The sequence below is a fragment of the Pan troglodytes genome, chromosome 1 (assembly GCF_028858775.2).
Source record: "Pan troglodytes isolate AG18354 chromosome 1, NHGRI_mPanTro3-v2.0_pri, whole genome shotgun sequence".
NCBI classification, from domain to species: domain Eukaryota; kingdom Metazoa; phylum Chordata; class Mammalia; order Primates; family Hominidae; genus Pan; species Pan troglodytes.
Genome location: NC_072398.2, coordinates 64,030,577 through 64,057,935, shown reverse-complemented (window position 1 = coordinate 64,057,935; position 27,359 = coordinate 64,030,577). Strand labels below are relative to the sequence as shown.

The following is a 27,359-nucleotide window of genomic DNA, read 5'->3' as shown; positions in this document are numbered from 1 at the left end:
TATAGTCGGAGAAGATCCAGTGCCAAGTTTCTGAGTAAGAGATAAAATAGATAAAATGAGTTCCATTAATTTGTCAGTAGTGTTTTTCATATTAAGGATGTTAGCCTGAGGTCTAGCTTTTTAATCACATTTAATCCAGATATCCCATAAGTTTTCCGTTTTTCCACTAATTCTCCTGTGAGTCTTTTTTAAGCACTACATTTAACTTTCATCCATAAAGTTCCTGCGCTTTCTACAAATCATCACTTTTTTCAACATCAATTGAATTGCTTAATCTAACCACACATCATGATTTTCAAAGGCATTTTAATTAGAGCAAAAGTTCTAAATTATGAACACCTGTCTTCCTTTAATTGAACTACACATGCACTCGTCATGAAGGAAGAAGGGAGATGCTTCTGCAACTGCACTGTTTCTAGAAAGTGGACTTTCACAAGAAGGGAGAAGCAGAGCTTCCCTGATTATTTTGATTTTGTTGTTGTTGTTGTTGTTGTTTTGTTTTGAGACGCAGTCTCGCCGAGACACCCAGGCTGGAGTGTCATGGCGCGATCTCGGCTCACTGCAACCTCTGCTTCCCAGGTTCAAGCGATTCTCCTGCCTCAGCCTCCCGAGTAGCTGGGACTGCAGGCGCGTGCCACGACACCTGGCTAACTTTTTTTTGTATTTTTAGTAAAGACAGAGTTTCACCATATTGGCCAGGCTGATCTCGAACTCCTGATCTCAAGTGATCCGGTGGCCTTGGGCTCCCAAAGTGCTGAGATTACAGGCGTGAGCCACCACACCCAGCCTTTTTTTTTCCCCCCACATTGGAGGAAGAGTTTAACCTTGAAGGGCTTGTAGAGTCAGATAACTGTCACTTGTTATTTAAAGTTATAGATAGTAGGCAAAAACTTTCAAGCCACTGAAAAAGAATAATGCTTGTTTTCTTTGATGGATTGTTAGGTAGCATATATAATGTGCTGTATTTAACACCTGTCCTTTTTCTTTCCACCCATCCAAGGCGTCAAAGACCATCTTAAATCCCGGCTCCTCAGGAAATCATCCCCAAACACACCAGCTGGAATTGATATTTTTCTTTTCCAAATTCCTATGTAAATTCATGTCATTTATTTGGAATTGCTTATAGAGAGTTTCAGAGCGTTAAAGAACTGGAAAGGACCTAGGATTCAATACAATTCTCTCATCTCGCAGACGAAGAAAATGAAGTGCATAGGAGCTACGCAATCTACGTAAGTCACATAGACACACATTGGAGGCTATGAACCTAGTTTGCCCAATTCCCACTGCAGTCCATTGGTTTATGCCTCTATGCCTTCAGATTTACGGTCTGGTATTGCTGGTTATCTTCTCAAGAGAACATGACATCTCAACAATAGTACATATAGAGATCAGGGAACTTTCAATTCTTCGTTACTTCTTCAGCTCATAATTTATATGCATTAAATGTCGGATAATTTACTGGAGACTAACTGGCTGTGTTTTAGGTAATGATTACATCTATTAATCTATTACTTCGTAAATCCTCAAGTTCAGAAGATAACACTGGAAGGGGCCAAGGAGGTAGGAATAAAGCAGCAGCAAGGTAAATAGTAAGAGCTGATGACCACAGTCAGAATGTTAAGCTAAGTTTAGAGTGGAAGGTCATTTTCCCAGGAGTAATTACACTTGCAGTTTTATCCTGCAAGGATGAAAAGTGTATGTTTGTTGTACGAGAGCGGAAGGGTGCCGAAGTTCATGTGAAGTTCTGCAGACCAAAGCCTGATGAGGATTTCCGCCGGGTGGGATAGGTTTAAGAGGACGAACTCATGAGAAAGAAGTCTGAGCCCAAACCCCAGAAGCCGGCCAGGAAGGTGTAAAGGGTGGGCCGAAGCCAGGGCAGAAGAACCCAAGCAGAAGGTTGAGCACGAGGTGGCTGCGCCGCCATCCGGGCGTTGCCCGGGGGCTACGTCGGACCGCGGTGGGCGCCGGGGGGGCGTGGCCGGCCAGCCCAGGGCGGGGCGGTGGCGCGGGTTCTCCAGGCCAACACGCGGCGGCGCACCCTCCCCTCGCGCCGCGGGCCTCCCCGCGCCGTGCACGTCCTCGTCCCGCGCCTCCGCCCCTCGCTCGCTCGCTCCTTCCCGCCCTCCCCGCAGCGCCGGCCGAGCCGGCTTCCCCTCAGTCTCTCATGAATATTGAGCGGCCCCTGTTGTATTTCCCGAGCTCCATTGCGGAAGCTGAGGCTCGCCATATTGTGCGGCGGCGCCGGCGGCCGCGGCAGCTGATACCAGAGTCTTGCTCCGGACGCGGCCAGCGGAGCCCCGGGCTGGGGCAGGAGCCGGTGAGTGGGGCGGGCGGGGAGGCGAAGGGCGCGGAAGCGGCGGGCCGGGACACGCGTCTGCTCGGCAGCGTTGCAGGCGACTGACGGGGGCCCCGGAGTGTGGGGGGGGGGTGTGTCCGCGGGGGTGTGAAGGGACATGGCGCCGCCGCCGCCCCCGGCCGCTCTCGCGGCGGAGACGGCGGGTGAAGCGGGTTCTCATTGTTACCGTGTCTTCGAGGGTCGTGGGAGGGAAGGGAGCTGGTTTGCGGAGGACCCAGTCAGCGAAGCGCCGGGATTCCTTCCTTCGCCGCGAGCCTTTCGCTGCCCTTTCCTCTGCGCGGAGGCCGGAGCTGCGGCGCGGCCCCCTCGCCTCCGGGGGCGGGGGCCCCAGCCTCTCTGCAGCCCTACTCCGGAGGCGGACGGAGTGGAATGCGGGTTTTTTCTCTGGGCTTTCGCCTCGCAGCTAGGGATGTGTGTCTGCATCGTGGGGGTGGGGTAGGGGGCACTTTGTGCAGATATCGCTCCTTCCTTCTGGGGGGTCGGAGTCGGGGTTCCAGTGTAGAGGAGCTCCTCGACGTCGGGGTTCCTCGGGGAGACCCCTTCAGCTTCACACATTCCTGGAGTGCCGCCTCCTGCTCTGGAGTATCTGTTGCTGCTTTCTAAAGCCGTGAGCTTACCCAGGAGGAGTCGTGGGGGGAGGGGGTGTCTTGGTTAGTTTCTGCGGGAAGCTTCGCGTTTTGAACCGTGTCGTTTACGCTGAGATGCTAGTACCCACTTTTGCCGGGAGCCCACGTCCTGCTGGTCAGAATCGTTTACCTTCTACAGAAGTCGCCTTCTTGCTTTCAGAGATGGTGTTAGTAAAAATTGATCTCAAACTTTGAGGTTCATTCCAGTTATTTGCCCGCTAAGATCAATTATAGACTCATCTATTTGAAGCCCCTTTGGGTATTTTTTCCGAGGCTGTCGGAAGTTTTAGAGAATGTAACTTTACATTGTAAAATGATTTGAAGATGTCAGGTTTCTTTGAAGTGCCGTGAAAAGGATATAGATATGCACTCAGTATTTTAGTAATACGCTGTTTTTCAATTAAAAAAATTAAGGCATGGTTTCAGTGTTCTAAACCGAGGATATGTTTAAAACGAATGTACGAGCGATTTGCATTACATAATCTACTTTTGGTAATTCCAAGATGATCAGCTGGAATACTTAGTCTAATTGGTAGCTAATCTATCTGTTTTGTATTAAGTGCAGTTGTTGAATATTCTAATAACTGAGGTGGGTGTGAGAGTTTGCTTCTTATAGTGAAATTTGATCCTTGGATTTATAAAGTATTTAAATAGCAGCAATATGACTCTTGGTTATTCCCTTTTCCCCCTGAAATTTCTACTTTTCACAATCAACAAGTATCTTTAAAAATCTTGATTGTACTCTTAAACTACTTTTTAGCAAAATAATAGGTAGTTATAGGTGACTCCTTTTTCTAGGGGTAGCACAGCAAATATGGTCCCTCACTTTTTGTAAGGATTGTAGTTATTTTCCTCAGGTATCCTTGTGGCATCCACATTTGAGGTTAATTATAGTAGAGGCAGATTTACGAAGAAAAATTGCCCGAGTCAGGCCAATCCGTTTGAGTATTTGAAAAATAAGCTAGTTGTCCTAAAGTGTGTTGCATAGAAAAATTTCCAGTTACAATCACTAACATAATGTAGACCATGCAGACTTTCAAAATACTGGGAATTTGGAGTTTTTCTCTGCCTGTGTGAAGCTCCCAGGTTTGAATGGATAGAAATATAGACCAGGTCAGCAAACATGTTTGGAATTTTATTAGTGACCTACAGTTTGTGGTGTCACGTCTGTGTCTCTAATCTGATTTATTCATGATTTGTGTTTATATTATGCAGACTTTGGAGTAAAGGTGATATATATGCCTAATGAATAATATATAACCAGATGTTTCAGTGACAGTTTCATTTCTATACATTAGCAAAGAAGCATAATTTCTTCCAGCAAGAGAAATGAGTTAATATTAAAACGCACTTTATTAAAATTATGGCAGTGTTTCTAGTATGACTTAAAGCGCTTCATAATTTTGAAATGACTCATTAAATTCTGGATAAACGAAAAATCCATCACAGTTTGCAGCTTTTAAAAGAAAAATAAGAGATTATGTACTCTGCGCACGTACAGATCTACAATTGGTTTTTAATTCGTGTTATTGCACACACTGTAGAAGACAGACATTGTCATCAGACAATGGTTAATTTCTCGATTGATTCATTTATTTGACATCTAAGCTGTCATAGTAACTTAGTGTTTATTTGCATTTAATACTGAGTAGGTGCCCATATAATTTGGGGTACAAAGGTATAATAGCATTTACATAGTCCATTCCTTAAGGGTCCAGATATCCTGACTGTTTGCCTACTGGTCTTCTACCCTTTCTACCTAATGTGTCTACTGGGTCTTCTGGTATTTCTTGTGGGAAGTGCAGTTTGATTGGTCTTACATAAATATTTTGACTGTGGTCATGGGACTCTTGGCATTTAAGTAGAAGCTAGTGTTAGTGTGTTGCCAGGCAGGAGCTAGGTGATGAGTCCCTGACTATAGGTGCTAAGAGCGTAGGTGTGACCCATTATCCAGTTTTATGTTGTGTGGAGCAACTCCGGTAGAATTGGCCATGTTCTTAATTCTCCTTTGCTTTACGGTTTTTAGACAGCTGAGGCAGAGTGGTATGATTAGGCTTAGTTATGTATCTTGTTGGATGCTCAAGGAGCTATATACATTACTAAAAATTCTAAGATTTCTATTGCTTAAATTTACTTCTCCCATTTCATTTTGAGAATTAACATGTTTGCCATTTATCATAATTTTTAAAAATCAGTTTATCTGTATTAAGTACAATGGTGAAAAGTTATTTTTGAAATTAACCTTGGGTTAAATTTTCTAATGAGAGCATACTATTAAGTGAAGTAACCAGCCAAATGAAAAACATGTAAGCATTTTGGTCATTTGTTTTCAAAAGATATGTTACTTACGGGCTCTTCTGCAAGGGGGATTTCTTTTTGTTTTTATGCTATAGAGTGGAGTTGTATGAAGAGGTTAGATTCTAAAGTCGATGCATAGAATGAAAATCACATGTAGTAAAAAAAAAAAAATCATGCTTGAAAATCCCTCAGGAAGGCAGAACAACATACCAATAAGTTCAGCTAAGCTTTGGTGTTGGAACACATTGCAGTTTCTTGGTGTTTCTTTGAGCACTGCGTGAAGTAGTTAGCTTGCATTTAGGGACCTTGCATTTGGGGCGGGGATGGGGGAGGTGCGTTGGGAGGGGAGTGCCTTTAAATGTAAGAATCTGGATCCATTGGGAGGCCGAAGTAGGTGGATCACGAGGTCAAGTGTTCGAGACCAGTCTGACCAACTTGGTGAAACTCCGTCTCTACTAAAAATACAAAAATTAGCCAGGCATAGTGGCGCGCGCCTGTAATCCCAGCTACTCAGGAGGCTGAAGCAGGAGAATTGCTTGAACCCAGGAGGTGGAGGTTGCAGTGCATGCCACTGCACTGCATCCTGGGTGACGGAGCGAGACTCTGCCTCAAAAAAAATCAGGATCTCATGCCACACTATCAGAGGATGTGAGAACTGGGACCACTGGGGAATAGCAGAACATTTACTTTATCATTTCACATTATTTCTAGGATATGTGCTACATTAAAGGAGGTGAGTGCGTGTGTTTGGAATAACTTGCACTTTTAAAATTATTTCTCATTTTCTCTCATTTAAACAGTGTAGTAGTTTAAATCACAAAAATTATTTTTATGCTGCAGCTTAACAGAAGCAAATTTAGAGGGTTTCACGTTATCCTTTATGAAATAGTTTTTATGAAATAACCCAAATTTTGTTTACTTTCCCCTTCAGTGAAGCAACAAGATATCTGAGAGCAGTTAGAATTATTGTTTTACAATGTGCTAGGGTACAGTAGAGAAAACGGAGACTTTAGTAAGAATTTCAACAGAAAGGATTTAATATAGGGAGTTGGTTAGATGAGTGTATTAAAAAAAAAAAAGCGGGGGAGGGGGGAACATTACAGTAATCAGAACCTAAGAGCTCAGAGAAGAGGTTCTGTGGACCCGGTGCTGGACTTTTGAGTAGGTCAGCATTGTGTGCTTGCTGCTAGTACTTATAAAGGCATGTGTTATTGCTGGTTCTGGGAGAACCACAAAAACCTGGAGACTGGAACCATTTGCTAACTGCCAGGGTCAGGGGCTGCATTTGCTACTGACAGGAACTGGAAAGATGTCCCGTCTCCCATCTTCCTGTTTTCCAGTCTTCACTTACTGCTGCTATTGGCAAAGCCTAAGGAGATCCCAGCTGGCAAAGGAGTTGGTGAAATATAGTTGCAGTCTCAGCCATAACAACATAGAGTCTGGGAGAGTAGTTTCGGAGTTGAGAGACAATAAGTAAATGATCTGGACGAATAGTGTAGGTTAAGATGTAGTAATTTAAATAGGGAATTCTGTGTTAACGTTGCCTTTCAAAAAGTATTTATCTTCTGTATGCCAGACCCTGTGCAAGGGATTAGGAATAGAAAAATGAATCGAAAAAGGTCTTGTCCTTGAGGAATTTATAGTGTAAGTGGCAATGACAAACTACTGTACAGTGTTTTCAGTGCAATAGCAAATGAGTGCTATGTTTTGGGAGCCCAAAAGACAGCAACCAACTTGCCTCTTCTCTGCCTACCTAACTTTATAACTACTCTTTTTATCTTCTATCCTGATTAAATCCAATTTCATTCTTTCTGACTGCTATGTTCAACCCAACTCCTGTGAAAGCTTTTTCTGAGATGTCTCAATTTCGTCACATAATTATTATTTTGTATTTCTCTGTGCTTTATTCATCTAGATTATAAAGACCATTGCTTTCTTTGCACTTTTAGCTTAGTACTGTGCACATAGATACTTGAGAAATACTTTTTTCAGTGGCTGATGGAAATAAAATATTGATCATTACCTTTTTAGACATCATTTCTTCCTTCCAAGGTCATTAGAAAATAGTTTGGGTAAAGTGTTACTTGATTTTACAGATAGAAAAATTGAAAGGGTAAAATAGTAAATTTAAACTGCATAGTACCAATAGGTGATCTAAAAATGGGGCTTTGGATTTCTGATCAGCTATCTTTCAGGGCCAGCAATTTTGACAGGCATTCCTTTTGATGGCTAAATAAAATTGTCTCCTACTTCTTAGTATTTTATAAACTGATGTTCTCAATCTCAAGGTATTTCGGTGTGGGATGGGGAGAAATTCCTCATTTCAGTTCCCAAAAATAAAACATTATGTAGTTTCTTAATTGTCCACTCTTTGTTGTCTTTTTTTCTCCTTCCTGTATTGATGACCACTACCTCTATTCGCAATTGCGAAATGTGCAAATCGACAGTACTTCATTTTGACTTTTTAGAAGAGTGTTCTGCTTGTTTCCCACACCATTCACACACCATGTTGATTTACTTTAAAACCAACTAATTCTTCACTTAAAAAAAAAGATGTATGCCTCCATGCCAGTAATTGCATTAAACCCTCACTATTTACACTGTTTGCTATATAGAGTCTTATTCAGTCTGGGACGGCTGTCTTGGAACCCAGCCAAATGTTTTCTAGAAGGCTTTACTGTATTACAGAAGGGGTAGTATTGTGTATAGTAGGAGTTGCAGAATTGAATGCAGGAGACTTGGTTTCTAGGTCTGGTTCCACTACTAGCAAGATTCTTGGCCTTTCTGAGTCTCTTTTCTTTTGTTAAAAAAAAAAAAAAATGCCAGCCTCACTGACTTTACAGATTATTTGAAAAGATATAAGAAGTAATGTACGTAAAGCGGTCTTTGTAAAGAGTAAAGCACATGGTAAGTGTAAGGGGTGTATGTGAAGAAAAAAGTGAGAGTGAGATCCATTGGTCCCTGGCTTGGATCCTGGGGATTGTTTTGTGTCTATTTTCAAGTTGTTGAGTTTCTATATTTAAAAAAGTGTTTAGGGTGGTAACGGGGTGTGGGAGGAGTTGTGGATGTCCTATAACCCTACTTGTCACAAATCTGGTTGGTAGTGTAGCATTCCCCCTCCTTAACTAATTCTTTTTTTTTTCATCTTTCAGAATTTTTTATTGAGGTATAACAACTGTATACAAAAATACACACCAATTTTTACATATATACACACATTTTATGTATATATGTATATACATATTATATATATACATGCATATATATGTAAAAATGTGTGTATGTAAAAAGTCGTATTTGTATTTATACATATATTTATAATATACATATTATATATACATTTTTACATATATATATATATATATGCATGCACCCATGTAACACTTCTCAAATTAAGAAGTGGAACATTCTATTACCCAGGAAAGTTTCAGTGTTAGCCTTCCCTGCCAATCCTTTTCCCTCACCTGTGACACCCCCCATTATTTTCCTCCTCGTTTGATCTGACATCATGGAATATCTGTTCTTCCTTCAGACCATTTCAGACTCATTCCTTCCTCCCATTCCTCTTCGGAGACCTTTCCTAGTAACTGCAGCACTCTTGACCTCTCCTACCACTAAACCGGAGGTATCCAAAGTAGGGCCAGGCAATCTAGCATGTAACACACAGGTTTCTAGCACCGCTATTCATGATACCCAAAAAATGGAAACAGCCCAAATGTCTGTCAACAGATGAATGGATAAACAAAATGTGGTATAAACTTACAGTGGAATATTATTCAGCCATAAAAAGGAATAAAGTACTGACACATGTTACAATGTGGATGAACCTTGAAAATATGCCAAGTGAATGAAACCAGCCACAAAAGGCCACATATTACATGAGTCCATTTCTGTGAAATATCCAGAATAGAAAAATCCATAGATTGGTGGTTGCCAGAGGTTTGGGAGATGGGAATGAAACTGCTTAATGGGTAAAGAGTTTTACTTTGGAGTAATGGAAATGTTTTGGAACTAGGGTTAGTGGCTGCACAAGACTGTGAATGCACTAAATGCCACTAAATGTTCCATTTAAAATGGTTCATTTCACCCCAGTAAGTTTTTTTAAAAAATGAGGTGACCATCGTTTTAGGTGAGTTGAAAAGTTTGAATGAGGCATAGGCTCCTTGAATTTTTAAGCTGTGAAGTGCTGGGCAAATATCAGCTGGGGATGCTGAAGGAAGGAACAACCAGAGGGTCAGCAAGTGTGGCTTCAAAGCTCTGCCTCAAGTAATGACGGTGATAATAAGAGATGGCTGTACTACAGCTACAATGCTTAATATGAGCCAGGCACTGTTATAGGTACTTTACATCTAAAACTTACTAAATCCTTAACAACTCTAAGAGGTGGTATGACATCACATTTCCATTATAGACAAGGAAACTGAGGAATTAAGAAGTTTAAATGAGGTCTCCAAGACACAGGAAATGACATAGTCCACATTTGAACCTAGGCAAATCAGGCTCTAGACATTGAAGTCTCAACCACCAGGCTCTGCTCTAGGAACTCTCCAGGTTTTATCTCATTTAATCCTTTATTAAGGAAGGTATTATTGTTATTATTCCCATAAAAAAATCCCCTTCATAGTCTCCCCACATTCCATGCCTTCTAGTTTTCCCCCTACATTTATTTTTATGTTGATCCACATACTCCTGTCATTATTTTCTCACTTTGCTTCATTTTCCTTTTTTTCTTTTTCTTTTTTTTTTTTTAAGAGACAGGATCTTGCTATGTTGCCCAGGCTGGAGTGCAGTGAGGCAATCATAGCTCACTGCAGTCTCCAACTTTGGGCTTAAGTGATCCTCCCGCCTCAGCCGCCTTTGTAGCTGAGATTATAGGAGTGTGCCACCATGCACTAATATTCTTATTTTCTTTCTTTCTTTTTTCTTTATTTTTGTAGAGATCGGGGTCTCATGTTGCCCAGGCTGGTCTTGGACTCCTGGTCTCAAGCAGTCCTCCCTCCTTGGCCTCTCAAAGTGCTGGGATTACAGGCTTTGGCCACCACATTCAGCCTGAATTTTATTATTTGCATTTTCTTTTGGTCTCCCATTACTAGAAGGCAGGGATTTTAATTACTGTTGATTTCCCAATATCCAAAACAATGTGTGGTACGTAATAGGCTCTCAATAAATATCTAAAAGGAATAGTGCACGTGACATTAAGTAGTATTAGGTCTTGTGTGCCTGTGTTTTAATAAATAAGATTATATAATGTGCAGTGTTCTGCTTTTTAAACTTAATGTCTTGTATTAAAAAAAAAAAAGTCACTACCTAGATGTAGCTCATTCTTGGATGGATGTTAGTAACCCAGATTGAATGTAGCAGCGTTCACTTAACCAGTTTCCTGTTAATCTACATTCCCCCCCCCCCCCCGTGTTTCTCTAGCACGCAAACAATATGGCATTAAACATCTTCACAAATGACTTTTGTATATGTGTACTTACTCTCTATAACTAGTGTCTAGAAGTGAAACTGCCGGGAAAAAGGATATATACTTTAAAAACGTCTGTGGGTAATGCCAAGTTTTACTCATTATCCACTCCTGGTAGAGCTGCTAGGGCACGCAACGGGTTTCAATATGCCTTGGACTAAACTGGACATTATCATTCATTCTTTTTGCTAATCTGAAGGCGGAAAACGAACCCCCAGTTTACAGGTAAGGAAATGGCGGCTTAAGTTCAGGAACTGTTCACATACATAACCGACAAGTGGCAGAGCCGTGTTTTGGCATCAGAAGCGACTCCGGAGAGGACGTGTCAAGGCTGGACACTGTGCTCTGTGTCCTGGGGCACGTCTGGTGATAGCTGGGCCTTGCAATACTGGCAAGCAGGCCTTCTTCTCCCATCTGGGTCTCTGGCCCCTCCGGGCCGGCCGAAAGCCGACTCTTCTCCATTACGAGTGCTCTTCCTGAGAGCGGGTTCCTCAGCTCTGAAATGGCGGCCGCCAGGACCCCGAGGCCACGCCTCTAGAGGCGGGGCCTGAATTCCTAAATAATTGTCTTTCAAGATTGACATGTCGCCTCAGTTTCTTTTTAATCTCTCTTTCTTTGTGGGTTTTTAAAATTTTTTTATTATTTTTTTCTGTTTTAAGACAGGGTCTCTTTCGCCGGGGTTGGAGTGCAGTGGTGCGATCTCAGCTCACTGCATCCTCCGCCTGCCGGGGTCAAGCGATCTTCCCACCTCAGTTTCCTGAGTAGCTGGGACCACAGGCGGGCGCCGCCACGCCCGGCTATTTTTTTTCTATTTTTGGTGGAGACAAGGTTTCTCCATGTTGCCCAGGCTGGTCTGGAACTCCTGAGCACAAGCAGTCTGCCTGCCTCGGCCTTCCAGAGTGCTAGGATTACAGGCATGAGCCAATGCACCGGCTGTTTCTTTTCACCAGGGTTGCATGTGTTGATTTTATCTTGAGAGAACACCCCAAAGGTTTCATTACACATGTAGGAACAAAACTATCACTTTGCAGATTGTTTAAATGACTAGGGCCTTAGGGAATAGGGAAAGTATGCTCTGCAGATCGAGTATCCCTTAACCAAAATCCTTAGGACCAGAAGTATTTTGGATTTCAGATTTATTTTTCCGGATTTTCTAATATCTGCATTATACTTACCAGTTGAGCATTCCTAATTCAAAAATCTGAAATCAGAAATGTTCCAATGAGCATTTCTTTTTAGCATGATTTTTTGAGCATCATGTCCATGTCCAAAAAGTTTTAGATTTTCTTATTGGGGTGATAAACCTGTATCGTTTATTTTGGCTAGAAATTACTGTTGTAGGTTTTTGTTTGTTTGTTGTTGTTTTTAAATTTAAATGGGGTCTCACTTTGCTCCTCAGGCTGGAGTGCAGTGGTGCTATCTCAGCTCACTGCAGCCTCCGCCTCCCAGGTTCAAGCTATTCTCCTGCCTCCTGAGTAGCTGGGATTACAGGCGAGCGCCACCACGCCCAGCTAATTTTTGTATTTTGAGTAGAGTTGAGGTTTCACCATGTTGGCAAGGCTGGTCTCGAACTCGAACTCCTGATTTCAAGTGATCCATCTGCCTCGGCCTTCCAAAGTCTGGGATTACGAGGTGTGAGCCGCCGTGCCTGGCCTGTAGTTTCGTTTTATATGAGAGTTATATCAGATTCAGAAAATCTCTGCTTTTAAAAATATACTTGGTAAGATTGGAAGTTATATCTGTTGTTTAGTTTTAATGAACCTATCCTTTTGTCCTTGATCTTAAAAGTTTTAGTTAGCATATTTGTGAAGAAAACAGGGCTCTTTGAATTAGTGCAAAAGTGCTTTTTTTAAATGTAGATAGCTGTGGGGTGCTATCCTCTAGTAACATTTCCTTACATAATTGTAAAGTAATGTATGTTTTTAAAGGCTCTCAAATATTAAAGTACTATCTAGAATAGTAAATCTAAATTTCTTTATTCTTAATGTTATTAGAATTGTTACAGTTGCATTGAAATGTAGGTCCCATTTATCAGTTTGGATTGCTCTGTGATGATTTGTTAGTCTTCTGAAATATTTTTTTCAGGAGTTCTCCATTACTTGAAGAGTTCTCCATTACTTGGAAAGATAATATTACAGTTGTGTATAGTGTGGATAACATTATTAATGTCAGTTTAATTTGTTCTGAAAGCTTTTGGGTAATCTTTGGAATAATTGATTTAGGAAAATTAAGACAATATTGGTTTGCCAGTGAAAAAAAATTTTACAAGATAAATTATCCATCATTCTTTTTTTTTTTTTCTCTCATTTTTTTAGAGACAGGGCCTCCCTCTGTTGTGCAGACTGGAGTGCAGTGGCGCGATCATAGCTTACTGCAGCCTTGAACTCCTGGGCTCAGGGGATCCTCCCAACTTAGCTTCCTGCGTAGGTGGAACTATAGGCGTCTACCATCACACCTGGCTCATTTATTTTTTTTTATTTTTTATTTTTGTAGAGACGGGGTTTAGCTATGTTGCCCAGGCTGGTCTCAAACTCCTGGCCTCAAGTGATCCTCCCTCCTTGGCCTCCCAAAGTGCTGGGATTACAGGTGTGAGCCACTGCACCTGGCCTATCATTCATTTCTTAAATGGATTGTTTTTATTTTTAATCCCTGTGTTCAATATGTTGCTTAGTCCTTTTGGAGGTAGTTTAAGAGCTAAGAATGGGGGTAAATTCATAAATTATTACTTAAAATGTCTTTGAATAAAATAGTATTCAGTTGTTGCTTTATTCATTTTTAAAATTTATTTTTTAAATTTAGGAAATTGAAGAAGTAGGAAAAAATGCTTTTGGTATTTAATCAGTCTTATATTTTGCTCTATTTCCCTTTGGAAATAAATTTTAGATTTTGGTTTGATTTTGTTTAAAACATAGTTTTAACTGTATTTTATATGTAGATCTAAATTTATGTGTGTTTTAAAACCTGGGCTGGGTGCGGTGGCTCATGCCTGTAATCCAGTACTTTGGGAGGCAGAAGCAGGAGGATCACTTGAGACTAGGAGTTCAAGACCAGCCTGGGCAACATAATGAAACCCTGTCTCTATAAAAAAGAAAAATAAAATTAGCTGGGTGTGGTGGTGCACACCTGTAGTCCCAGTTACTAGGCAGGCTGATGTGGGAGGATTGCTTGAACCCAGGAGTTCGAGGCTGCAATCAGCCATGATCACACTGTTTCACTCTAGCCTGGGCAACCCTGTTTCAAAAAATAAATAAATAAATAAATAAATAAAATCTAAATATAATTAACATTTTCTGTGCCATAGCTAGTTTGTTAACATTTTTAATGATTAATATTTTAGGTGTATGAACCATAGTATATTTAATCATTTCATTGTGGTTCATTTATAAGTTTTTTTAAGATTTGTATTTGTGTTCATGATAAGGACATCCATTATTCATGTGGCTGTGGGATGGAAGTAAAGCAGTACCTGTTGTCCTCGTAAGTTTACCTTTCCAAGAATGAATCTGTAGCTGTCTTTGATGGCAGTAGCTTGTTGTGCAGTAGAGCTGAAGAAAACAAGGAATGAAAGAAGATAGCCTGTTTCCCCATTTAGGCTTGAGAATTCTTTTTTAGGTAGTGCAGAGCATATGTTCTTGACCTTCAGTCCAGGAGTCTCTAAGGATCCACGAATACAGTCATCCGTCTGTATCCATGGTTTCGTATCCTTGGATTCAACAAACTGCAGGTGGAAAATTACTCTAAAGGGGGAAAAAAAAAAACCAGTAAAACAGTTAAAAAATAATACAAATTTTTGGCCAGGCAAGGTAGCTCATGCCTATAATCCCAGCACTTAGATGGATGGGTCACTTGAGCCCAGATGTTTGAGACCAGGCTTGGCAACATGGTGAGACCCTGTCTCTACAAAAAATACAAAAATTAGCCGGGCTTGGTGGTGCACACCTATAGTCTCAGTTACTCAGGAGGTTGAGGTGGGAACATCACCGGAGCCTGGGAGGGTTGAGGCTGCAGTGAGCCTTGATTGCGCCTTTGCATTCCAGCATTGGTGACAGAGCGATACCCCATCTCAAATAATAATAGTAATACAAATTTTAAAGATGCAGTCTAGCAACTAGTTACATAGCATTTATATTGTATTAGGTAGTATAGGTAATCTAGAGATGATTTAAAGAATATCAGAGGATGTGTGTAGGTTATGCAAATATTACCCCATTTTATTTATGTAAGGGATTTGAATATCTGTGGCTTTTGGTGTCTGTGGTGTGCGGGGTATCTTCAGAACCCCATGGATACTCAGGGAGGACTGTACTCTGTAATTTTGTGTGCATGTGCTTTCGTATGTCTTTTTTTCTCCCAGAGGTGAGAGTTCCTTACTTTCATCAGATTCTTAAGAGGAATGTAGACCCAGAAAAGTTAAAAACCATGGACTTAACAGGAATTTTGTTAAAAGTGGAAGTAGAGGGAAAACTGTAAAAAGTATTTGAAACAGTATCTGTTGTCTTGAATTAATGTTGGTTTTCCTTCCTCTTTATTGTTCGGTAATGTGGAATGAGTTTTGCTTTTGAGAGAATGGATTTTGCTACTTTAACTACTTAAGTTTTTCTTTATTGTGTTATGGTTTTCTCTTTTTAATATTGATTATTTGAAGAACTCACATTAAGATTATCAAAGTCTAGTTGCTTATAAGTAGCTTTGCCCTAATGGGCATTTCGGTTTATGTATTTTTATTGTTTGGAGCTCTTTGCAATATTTCCAGAGCAATAGATTTTTTTAGATATCACTTAAAACATGCTCATTTTATAGATAAAGACGTTTAGGTCTGTATATTGACTTGGTTAAAGTCATGTTGATTTCCAGTATATATGAAGTGTGCCATACTTTTGCTGCTTTTGTGAACCTAAATATTGTGCTAATTTTAGATTTATCAGAACTATAAAACTTCTACTAGTTTCTGGTTTCTTGTTCTAGCTTCCTCTTCCTGGTCCCTGGCTTTCTTTCAGCCTTTGAAACCTCTGGAGCTACTTCTGCCAGGATTAAGCTTTTTTGTTGCAAGTTGCAGAAATCTGGCGACAAGGCCAGAAGAGAAGAGAGAGATTAAGTTAGTCTTCCTTTTGGAATTGTTTCAAGAACAAAAAATGAGAATAGAAGTCTCCTGAATCCCAGTCTGGATAAAAAAAAAAACCCTTCGTAATAGTTTTTCTTTTTCTTTTTCTGCAAAAGAAAATCTACCTATGTGACGGGGGACACAGGAAACACATTCTTTGCTTATCTGTTCTTGGCTATTTTTGCCTTAAAACTGCTAAAAATCTGTGCCTTATTGTAATATGGTAACAGTAATAGTGGGAGTTGAAATACTGAGGGAAAAAAGTACCGAGTCCATATCACCTTCTAGAACATAACTTTTACGTAGCTGTCCTTGTAGCGCAGATGCAAATTAGTGTTATCTCTAATCACATTACCTTACAAGTACTTCCAGTCATTACATATGGTAGTAATTGTTATATTTAACGACTGGAAAAGTGTCCTGGTTGCAGCAGACATCTTCATGTTAATGGCATTATTGTTGTAGTAGCAGTAGTAATAATCATATGTTTGGTTGGGGGCTAAGAGCATGGCCTTCTCACTCAGACCTGGGTTTGAGTCTTGCCTCTGACATTTACTATGAGACCATTAAGCACGTTAATAGCATTATTTTCCACAACTGGGATTACTTGGACAAAGAATATGAAAATTATATTTTTATCTCTAGAAATGAATTCCTTAGCTGGTTTTTGAATGGGTTATTCCAGTTCCTGTTAGAAGAGTGTAGAGGTATTAGCCTTCAACTTTTCTCTCTCATCTTTCTGAATCTGATTATTTTCTTAGGTCTCTACCTGACCACAGATTTAATTTGCCAACAGACTGTGGCCTTCCCAGAAAAATAGAACTTGTTAGTATATTTCCAGTGACACAAGGGAATGTTACTGTGACTTCTTGCGTTGCCACTTGCTAAAGCTAACATTGGCACTTGATGAACATTTCTCTACCCAGGAAAGGATAACAATCTTGGAATATACCACTTTACAGAAGCTGCTGACTTACGCTGTGGCATATGAGGCCCTGGACTAAGAGTCAGTAGTTAGACTTCTCTTTTTGGTTTGTCTTTAATTCAGATCTGTGTAAATCTTTTAGCTTTGCTTTATGCCTTAGTTGTGTTTCACATATCCCTCACAAAGATACAGATAACTGATCTGTGTCATTAAGTCTACAGGTTTATTTATTGGGGCCAGTCATGTGTGGTGTCAGCATAGAGTGGCAGTCAACAGTCAGTAGTAACCTGGATACTGCCACCACATAAGTATACTCCCTTGTTTAGAGGTTCCTATTATCTGAGTAGGGATATGAACTGAAGTTGGTAGTTTCCCTTGCTCACTTAAGGACTCAAAATTTTTCTGTTCTGCTTAGGAAATTATTGACATTCTTTGTTTCTCTTGGTCTGAGGGCACTCGGAGAATTAAAGGTAGTCCTTTATAAGAATGTGATGAATTTAGTGTAGAGTTGATATGTGTTCAGGACTGAGAGCCTGGGTTATGCCAAAGTCTGAGGTTTAGTTGACTAATGGGTCACTAGATTTAAATAAATTGGATGAATCAGTAGACTGGAAACCCTTTGGCAAGCAGAGGTTGAAACATCCTTGGAGAAGATGAAAAAATCTAGCCTGGCAGATGAGAACCAGGAGGAATGAGTACCAGTGTAAGGAATATGTCTTGTCAGAGGGACAGACAGTTAAGAATTGAGGAAACAGGCTGGGCAAGGTGGCCCACACCTGTAATCCCAGTGTTTTGGGAGGCTGAGGTAGGAAGATCACTTGAGGCCAGGAGTTCAGTACCAGCCTGGGCAACATAGCGAGATCCCATCTTTATGAAAAGTTAAAAAAGTAGCCGAGCGTGGTCATGAGTCTGTAGTCCTAGCTGCTTGGGAGGCTGCCATGGGAGGATCGCTTGAGCCTAGGAGTTTGAGGTTACAGTGAGCCATGAGTCACTGAGCCACTGCACTCCACTCTGGGTGCCGGAGTGAGACCCTATTTCTCTCTCTCTTTTTTTTTTTTTTTTTTGAGACGGAATCTCGCTCTGACGCCCAGGCTGGAGTGCAGTGGCGGGATCTTGGCTCACTGCAAGCTCTGCCTCCCGGGTTCACACCATTCTCCTGCCTCAGCCTCCCGAGTAGCTGGGACTACAGGCGCCCGCCACCATGCCCGGCTAATTTTTTGTATTTTTAGTAGAGACGGGGTTTCACCATGTTAGCCAGGATGGTCTCAAGACCCTATCTCTTAAAAGGGGGGGGAAAAAAAAAGGGAAACAGAAATGAAAGCTTCTGATCTCAGGCAGAAACCAACCCACCAAACAAAAAAAAGACACAAGATCACAAAACCCCGAATGTGCAGCCTTTAGCACCAAGGCCAACAGTATAGAGGAAAACGATAGCTAGCTCATTGTTTCAAATACATATGCAGTTATGGCAGGTGGATGTGGAGAAGTATGGAACTAGCTATTCTCTTTAAGACAGAGTGGAAAAAAAACGGCAGGAATCATTAGCTATGACTTGGGGGAAGCTAGATGTGTGAATTTTAATATGCAGTATACCTCTTTTTGACTTAGAAGATAAAAGATTAGAGGAAACAACTGGTTGCTGGCTGAAGTATTCAAGTTGAAAGACATTGTTAAAGGTAGAGTATTTTCTTAGCTCAGGAGAACAAGACTGTTTTTAGGCAATGTACTGTCAGAAACATTTAGCATGCTTTGATCCACAGAATATTACAGTTTAGAGAGCTCTTGATGCTACTTAACATAAAGGTTTAAATTTACAAATGAGGAAACTGGACCCTCAGCTATAAGTGACCAGCCCTGTGGTTCACCCAAGAATCTAGAAGCAGTGCTTCTTTACCATTCAAGTGTATTTGTATAATAGAAAATTTGTGCTTACTTCTGTTTCAGTAACCAGTATTCCTGTAATCAAGTTATCTCCACCTTGTGGCAGCAAATATTTTACAAGGCTGAGTACAAACATGGAAGAAAACTGCTAGGGAGAACTTTTAACTGCTTTTGAGGAAGAAAGAGGCAGGTAGCTTTGTGACAGCTGTGTTGCTTTTTCAAAGGCAGCTGTGGGGATAGTGTTCTCATTGCCATGTTCATATTTTGTAACCTTATTAAGGAATTTATACACTGTGTATACCTGAATCAGCCAGTCATTTATTGTTGACAGTGTAGGAAGTTATAGTGTATTAAGCTCATGTTTTACAGTTTTCAGATAGACACACATGCATATTATATACACATAAAATATATGTGTATATATTCACATATACACATATTTCTCTCTCTTTTCCCATCTTTGTCATGAATTAGAAGATAGCATGCTAACTTATCAGTGGAGAAGAGAGAACTAAACAATGATGTTGGGAAACTTGCCCATTACATGGAATGGAGTAGCTAGATCCTATCCTCTTTACATGTAAAAAAAAATTGCAAGAAAGTATAGGTGGTTGTTTTTTATAATTTTAGAGTATGGCTTCCAAAGATGCCATAGAAGAAAAGTACACTAAAAATATATAAAAGATAAAAGTTGTATACTGAAGAAGTCAAAGACAAAAGACAAAGCAGCAAACTGGGGAAAATTAACACTCATGACAGACAAAAGGTCAATTTCCTTAAAAGAAGGAGTTCTTACAAGTTAACTTAAAAAAAAAAAACCTGACAGAAATGGATATAAATAATTGGTAGACCCCCCCCCCCAAAAAAAAGGCCAATAAAGCTGTGAAAAGATACTGTTTCACTCATGATTGAGGCTTGCCAATTAAAACAACAAAGAAGTATCATTTCCCTCCCACTTATCAGATTGGGCAGGGTTTTTTAAAAAAATGTTGCTCTTCCCTAATTGGTAGAAATGTAAATTGGTATAATAATTTAGCAGTATTTGTCAGAATAAAAATATGTACTTGCCCTTTGATCCAGTAATTCCACTTCTAGGAATTTGTCCTGGACAACTTTTTGCCAAGGGTAACTTCTTACGGTTAAAGTTAGCAAAATATACACTAAACCAGTAACTGTAAATGAGTGAATTCTGAGCAATGTCTTTATTTGGGGAAGTACCATTTGGAAATGCCAGATGTTTCTTAGGTCACTGAAACAGTAATTTTTACACAGAATACGTAGAATAGTGGTTCTCAAAACTGGCTGCACATAAAAACCATTTGGCTGGCTTTTAAACTGGGGGTGGATGAGGGGTAAAGATACTGATTCAGTGAGTCTGAAATGCAACCTTGGTATCAGAATTGTTTAAAATTTCATCCAGATGAAAGATGATTCCTTATATATAGCCAGATTTGAGAACTGCTTCTCTAGAGGAAGACTCTTTTCCTGTGAGTGCATTTAGTTTTCTTTTGGCAGAAGATAAGACTATTGAGAAAATAAACCGAAGTTCGCATTTTTTGTCACCTTCTCCCACTCTTACCATCTTCTGGTAATTAGGGTTCATCTGGTGTATAAGTTTCATATAGTTGCTGTAACAAATTACCAAAATGTAGTAATTTGAAACAACACAAACTTACTATTTTACAGTTCTGGCAGTAAGAAGTCCAAAATGAGTCTTACGGGATTGAAATTAAGGTGTTGGAAGGTCTGTGACGTTTCTGGAGTCTCTAGGGGAGAATTCATTTTCTTTCATTTTCTAACTTCTGGAGGTTACCTGCATTCTAATTTGCAGCCCCTTCTTCCATCTTCAGGCCAGCTTCCCAGTGTCTTAGATTGCTCTCTTGGACTGCTACCCTGGCCTACTTCATCACAGCTTCTTTGACTCTGCTTCTCACATCACATCGCTTTGTCTGCCTCTTAAGGACCTTTGCAGTTACATTGTGCCAAACCTGGATAATCCAGGATAATCTCCCCATCTTAAGAGCTGTAATTTAATTGTATTGGCAAAGTCCATTTTGCCATGTAAGGTTAACATGCACAAATTCTGGGGATTAGGACGTGGACACCTTTGGGGACCTATTATTCACACTGCCATAGTTAGAGACTTAATTCAGAAGGGCATTTAAAATTAACAAATGGAATATTTCAATCTGTCTTAAATTTATATCATATTCTAGCCCTAAATAAATTAGCTTCTATATAGTAAGTTATGATTAATGTTTATTACCTCAGGAACAATCTTCAATTTCTACTTTATTCTTAGGAATGTAGGTTGGATAGGATAGGATAGCTAGTCTTATTGCACCAATAATAATAGCTATTGTTTATTCTTCATAGAATCCTACTGAATAGGTACTTTATTTCAACACTGGCAGGATTTCATACTCTGATTTTTTTGGTAATGCTTTGGATAGTCTAGATGGTCTCCAATTTACAGTGGTTCGACTTACGATTTTTCAACTTTACAGTGGTACAAAAGCAATATGCATTCAGCATGCTCCTTGACTTGTGATGGGGCTGCATCTGGATAACCCATATTAAATTGAAAACATTGAAAGTTGAAAACACTTTAAGCTTATATTTTCAACTTACTGTGGTTTCACTTTAGACTTAAGATATTTTCAATTTTTGATAGGTTTATTGGGATGTAACTCCATGTAGGTCAACGAGCATCTTTATTGTTATCTTAATAATATTTTGTCTTCAAATCCATGAACATGGGATGTCTTTCCATTTATTTATGTCTGTAATGCCTTTCAGAATGTTTTGTAATTTTCATTATACAAGTCTTGTGCCTCCTTGGCTTAAGTTTATTCCTAAGCATTATTATTTTATGTTGTTGTATATGGAATTTTTTTTTTAATTTCCTTTTCAGGTTGTTCATTGTTAGTGTATATGAATGAAACTGATTGTTTTGTTTTTTTCTTGCAACGTTGCTGAATTCATTTATTAAGCTTTTTACAGTTTTGTGTGTATGTGTGGAGTCTTCAGGGCTTTCTGCATATAAGATCATGTTGAGAGATGAAGCCAGCTGGACTTCTGGGTCGGGTGGGGACTTGGAGAACTTTTCTGTCTAGCTAAAGGATTGTAAGATGCACCAGTCAGCACTCTGTAAAAACACACCAATCAGCCCTCTTTGTCTAGCTAAAGGATTGTAAATTTACCAATCAGCCCTCTGTGTCTAGCTAAAGGATTGTAAATGCACCAGTCAGCACTCTAAAAATGCACCAATCAGTGCTCTGTGTCTAGCTAAAGGATTGTAAATGCACCAGTCAGCACTCTGAAAAAATGGACCAATCAGCACTCTGTAAAGTGGACCAATCAGTAGGATGTGGGCAGGGCCAAATAAGGGAATAAAAGCTGGCCACTGGAGCCCCCAGTGGCAACCTTCTCTGGTCCACTTCCATGCTGTGGAAGCTTTGTTGTTTTGCTCCTCACAATAAATCTTGCTGCTGCTCACTCTTTGGGTTGGCACTACTACCTTTATGAGCTGTAACACTCACCATCAGGGTCTGCAGCTTCATTCCTGAAGTCAGCCAGACCATGAACCCACCAGGAGGGCCAGACAACTCCAGACGCGCCACCTTTAAGAGCTGTAACACTCACTGCGAAGGTCCACAGCTTCACTCCTGAAGTCAGCGAGACCACTAACTCACCGGAAGGAAGAAACTCCTAGACACCTCTGAAGGAACAAATTCCGGACACACCATCTTTAAGAGCTGTAACACTCACTGTGAAGTTCTGCGGCTTCGTTCTTGAAGTCAGCGAGAGCAAGAAACCACTGGAAGGCATAAACTCTGGACACAATGTCATCTACAAAGATACTGTTTTACTTCCTTTACAATTTGGATGCTTTTTATTTCTGTTTCCTTTTTTTCCCCCCTACTTGCTCTAGCTAGAACTTCCACTAGTATGTTGAATAGAAGTGATAAAAATACTACTTTCTGCTATACTGTCTCATTTTTTTTTTAGTATCAGCATCTACACAGCCACAAGCTTAGGAGTCCTTTTCTTTCCTTCCTTTCTCATTTCCTATATCCCATGTATTGTTATTTTTGAGCTCTGCCTTTTCTAATTTCTTATTAACAGCTCTACTGTAGGCCTTTCTCATCTCTTCTTCAGATTATTACACAGATTAGGATTCTTGATTTTCTCAGATCCATCCTTTACTGTTGGCCAAAGGTGATCTCTTCGTCACTGCACTGTGGATCTTTCTTGATACCTTTGTATTGCATACTAGGCCTCACTGATCTAGTTCACATTTAAATTTTTCAGCCTCACCCTGTGCTGAGGCTGTACTCCCCACCTTCTTTTCCACTCATTTAATAGTGAACTACTTGGAGTTTCCCAGACATGCCATGCTGAGTGTACCTTTCCTTATTATGTTGGTCCTTCAGGACTGCTTTCTTTCCTCGCTTGGTTAACTTTCACTTCACCTTAAACTCTTCCTCCAAGAATGAGTCTCTTTCTCCAGGAAACATTTTCTGATTTCTGCTCTCCCATTTGACTGCTTATTTATGCCTTCTTAGCATTTATCAAATCATATTGAAAACATGTTCAAGGATTGTCCGCCTCAGTAGCCAATACATTGTTAGAGGTTCTCATTTTCTATCACATGATAGCTCAATAAATGTTTCCTAAATTGTTGAACTCAACTGGTTTTCATTATGGATCTGTTAGCTTCTAATATGGGTAGGCAAAGGGACAGAAAGAAAATAAGGCTGCTGCTGTTATAATTAGTGTTGACTCATATTAGACCTTGATAGGTGTATCTTAAAACCTTAAAAACAGATTAAATTGGGCTATTAAAGTATCTATGTCTGTGGTGGGGGGCAGGGGTAGTAGTAGTGTTAGAGGAGATGAGATAGTGATTGATGGCTGATGGGAGAAATGTGGTAGGAAGCACAGATCACACTAAATTATCTAGATCTGCATTTTAAGGGAAGCTTTAAAAATCTTAAAAACATTTCCTTGTAAGACAACTTAGTTATAGAGAGTCTAGAAATGTTAAGTTTATTACTAGTATTCAAAAACTTAAGACCGGATAATGGAGATTTGGCAAATTACCTTTAAGTGCTTTCTGTTGTATGTTCCATATTGTGGAAAAGATACAATCAAATTAGGAATTGATATTGCTTCTTTAAATAAGCTATTAGGCTACCAAGAGTAATTTAGATGAGTATTCCAGATGTTTAGTACAGTGACAAGCTTTTCAATAAAGAACACTTTGTGTCTTTAGAAGCTTACAGAAATTAGCGTCTGTCTTACAGCTGTAGTTTTAGATTGAACTGCGGAAAGTGGTTTTTATGAGGTGTTACCGCAGGCAGTGTTATGATGGCAGTTGGATTGCTTACTCAGAATTTATTATTTGCCTAGTCTTGAGTAAATTTCTAAAATATAACACCTGTATCCTGTAAGCAAGCATTGCTTTAATTAAGGAAGAAATTATTTGCTCATTTACATTTGTGTAATATAACATAAAAGGAAAAGAAAAATGCTAAAGATTGAGAGAGTTAATTTGACGTGACCTTTGTTTTACTGTGTTCAGAAGGGACAGTAACTATGAGAGAAAAACATATCTCATTAAAAGAGAGAGAAGGCATCTTAGTTTTTCTTTGTTTCATAGTGCTTAGGGAAGTGTGTGTCAAACAAATGAAAAAAATGCTTTGTACGGAAATGGGATAATTAAGTAATTTAAAAGTATCCTTTTTTTTTTTTTTTTTTTTGAGACGGAGTCTTGCTCTGTTGCCCAGGCTGGAGTGCAGTGATGCAGTCTCGGCTCTCGGCAACCTCTGCCTCCCGGGTTCAAGCGATTCTCCTACCTCAGCCTCTCGAGTAGCTGGGACTACAGGCGCCTGCCACCATGCCCAGCTAATTTTTGTATTTTTAATACAGATGGGGTTTCACCGTGTTGGCCAGGATGGTCTTGAGCTCTTGACCTCATGATTCACCCGCCTTGGCCTTCCAAAGTGCTGGGATTACAGGCATGAGCCACAGCGCCCGGCCTTTTTTTTTTTTAGAGACAGAGTCTTGCACTGTTGCCCACGCTGGAGTGCAGTGGTACGATCTCGGCTCGCTGCAACCTCTGCCTCCCAGGTTCAAGCGATTCTCCTGCCTCAGCCTCCTGTAAAGTGGTTACATTTTCTGAAATGTATTTCACATTTGTTTAAAAACAAATTAAGGAAACAGCATGTATGCAGGATAAAGACTTAAGTGTTGTCTGTGGGTAGTTGGTTATATTCATTGGTGGGTTATAGTCACTCTTACCTTTGGTCAGTGTGGTAGGCTGAAAAATGTCCCCCAAAAGATATCTACATTCTAGTCTCGGGAACCTGTAAATGTTAATTTACTTTGAAAAAGGTTCTTTGCATGTGTAATTAAGTTAATGGTATTGAGATGAGATTGTCCTGGATTATCCAGGTAGGCCTTAAATGTTACCACATGTAACTTTATAAGAGAAGGGGCAGAGAGAGATTACAGCCACAGAAGAGCATGAAGCAGTGTGACCACAGAGGCAGATTGGAGTGATATGGTCACAAGCCAAGGCATACTGGCATTTGCCCCAACCTGAAAGAGGTAAGGAACAGATTCTCCCCTAGGGCCTCTGGAAGCCAAGTGCAATCCTGCCAGTACTTTTATTTTGGCCCAGTGATATTGAATTAGGACTTCTGGCCTTCAGAACTGTGAGAGAATAAATTACTGTTGTTATAGGCCTTCAAATTTGTGATAATGTTACAGTAGCCATAGAAAACTAATATAGCAATCATTGTTCAAAATGTAAATGGACATTTCTAAGTAACTCAGTTTACCTAAACTCTTTCTCCTTTTGGGGAGTATAATTTATAGCTCACTCATATTAAACTATAGCTTTATTTCAGATACTCTGTATAGACCAGAAAATTTTTACGATTAAAGCAGCTGTTAAACATTTTTAGGTGCAGAACTCTTGACAGTTTTGCTCAAAATGTTATATTTAAAGTTCCTTTTTTGAGTAAAATGTTTCATCCAATTTGGAAGCTCCCTTCTTGCTGCCTTCTCCCTCATAACTACTCTGGTAAGAGTACAATTTAGGCTCCTAAAATTTTACAACATAGTGTAAGCTCTTTTGCCTGTTAATGTGCTATTTATTATGAATTCCTCTTTCACCTATACTATTGAAAATATACATTTGGCTGGGTGAGTGGCTCATGCCTGTAATCCCAGCACTTTGCAAGGCCAAGGCTGGCGGATTGCTTAAGCCCAGGAGTTCGAAACCAGTCTGGGCAACATGGTGAAACCCCGTCTCTACAAAAAATACACACAAAAACCAACTTGGCATGGTGGTTCATGCCTGTAGTCTCAGCTACTTGGGAGGCTAAGACGGGAGGATTGCCTGAGCCCAGGAGGTCAAGGCTGTGGTGAGCCATGATTGCATCACTGCACTTCAGCCAGGGTGATAAGAGTGAGACCCTGTCTAAAAAAAAAAAAAAAAAAAAAAAAAGAAATGCAGAACATACACATTTGAGGCTCTTTATCTAAGAGTTGAGCTATGAGTTCACAGTGATCCAGCACATGCTAGGGTCTCACTTGAGACTTTGGTTTATTGAGAGTCTGACCAAAGAGTAAAGTCCATGTAGATTCTGTATACTTTAGCCCTATACTCTTAATCATCAGACAGCAGTGTGCCTAGCCTATAATATCTTAATCCTCTCAAAGACTGGGTATGTGTTTGGAGCTAGGGAGGAGGGTAATCCAAGAGACATTTTATAAATAATTTGCTAATTTCTAATGAAATTTAAGCCCGAAATATCTCTGTTCAGTATGCTTCTTTTTCCCTTAAGCTTCCAGGAACCGAATATTTAGCCACATACAGATTACTAACAGTTGACAACTAATAAAGAAATCTGCCCTTTCTGGCAAATTTTGTTCGTTATAGAATAAGTCTTAAATGAGTAGTCTTGAATCAGCCATTGATTTTCTGCTTATGAGGCACATTAACCAAAGATTTTAGTACTTTCAGTATTTTCTTCTCTAAAATAACTTATTCTTTTGACAGAGTATTAATGTAAAATTCTCGGTAAGTTGGGGGTAGCTAAATAATTTTCTCCCTGGTCTTTTACATGTTAGGGGACTAGGAAATAGAAATGCTTCTTCAAATTGAAATAATAGAGAAGATGATATCACCTGGTTTATGATTGTCATGTATGGAATGTGCCAGGTACTTCATATGAATATCTCATTCAGTTTTGCTAGTGAACCTGAAAATTTTTTATCACTTTGCAGATTATAAAAAAAAGCCTTAAGAGGTTGAGAAATTTGCCTATGAATCCACAGCTAGTGACTGCTAGAGCAAGGATGCAAATCCAAGCTGATCCAGTTCCAAAGATCATTTATTGTGCTTTCTGACTGTCTCATTTGTTGTTTTATAACATAAAGGGATCCCTAAAATAGTTCTCTGCCTTTACTCTGGGGGAATTTATGGTTTAATGGATCCGTTTTTCCTTGAATGGTCTTGGGAACAAATGTATGGCCCAGTCAGAGGATTATTTGAGAGCCTTGGGATCTCAAAGAGTTGAATGGGAACCTCAATTAGTATTATCCTCAGTTTTTTTCACATGAACCTTATTCTTTGCTACATCTAACTTCTGTAGACTGCAGTATTTTCTTTTCTTTTCTTTTTTTTGAGA

At 39.9% G+C, this 27,359-nt stretch overlaps 1 protein-coding gene across 5 annotated transcripts in view; it reads left to right on the top strand.

Moving 5' to 3' along the window:
- Positions 1 to 1,994: 1,994 nt before the first annotated feature.
- The window catches only part of RNF2 (ring finger protein 2), a 58,369-nt gene continuing 33,004 nt past the window's right edge, over positions 1,995 to 27,359 (top strand). For 2 of the 5 annotated variants that reach the window (XM_003308638.6, XM_009439610.5), the window contains exon 1: positions 2,184 to 2,317. The gene's annotated coding sequence lies outside the window, so the exon portion shown is untranslated. Of the gene's footprint in view, positions 2,318 to 27,359 lie in introns of all 5 variants that reach the window. The other 3 variants (XM_063794763.1, XM_514057.8, XM_063794767.1) reach the window with 3 other exon arrangements.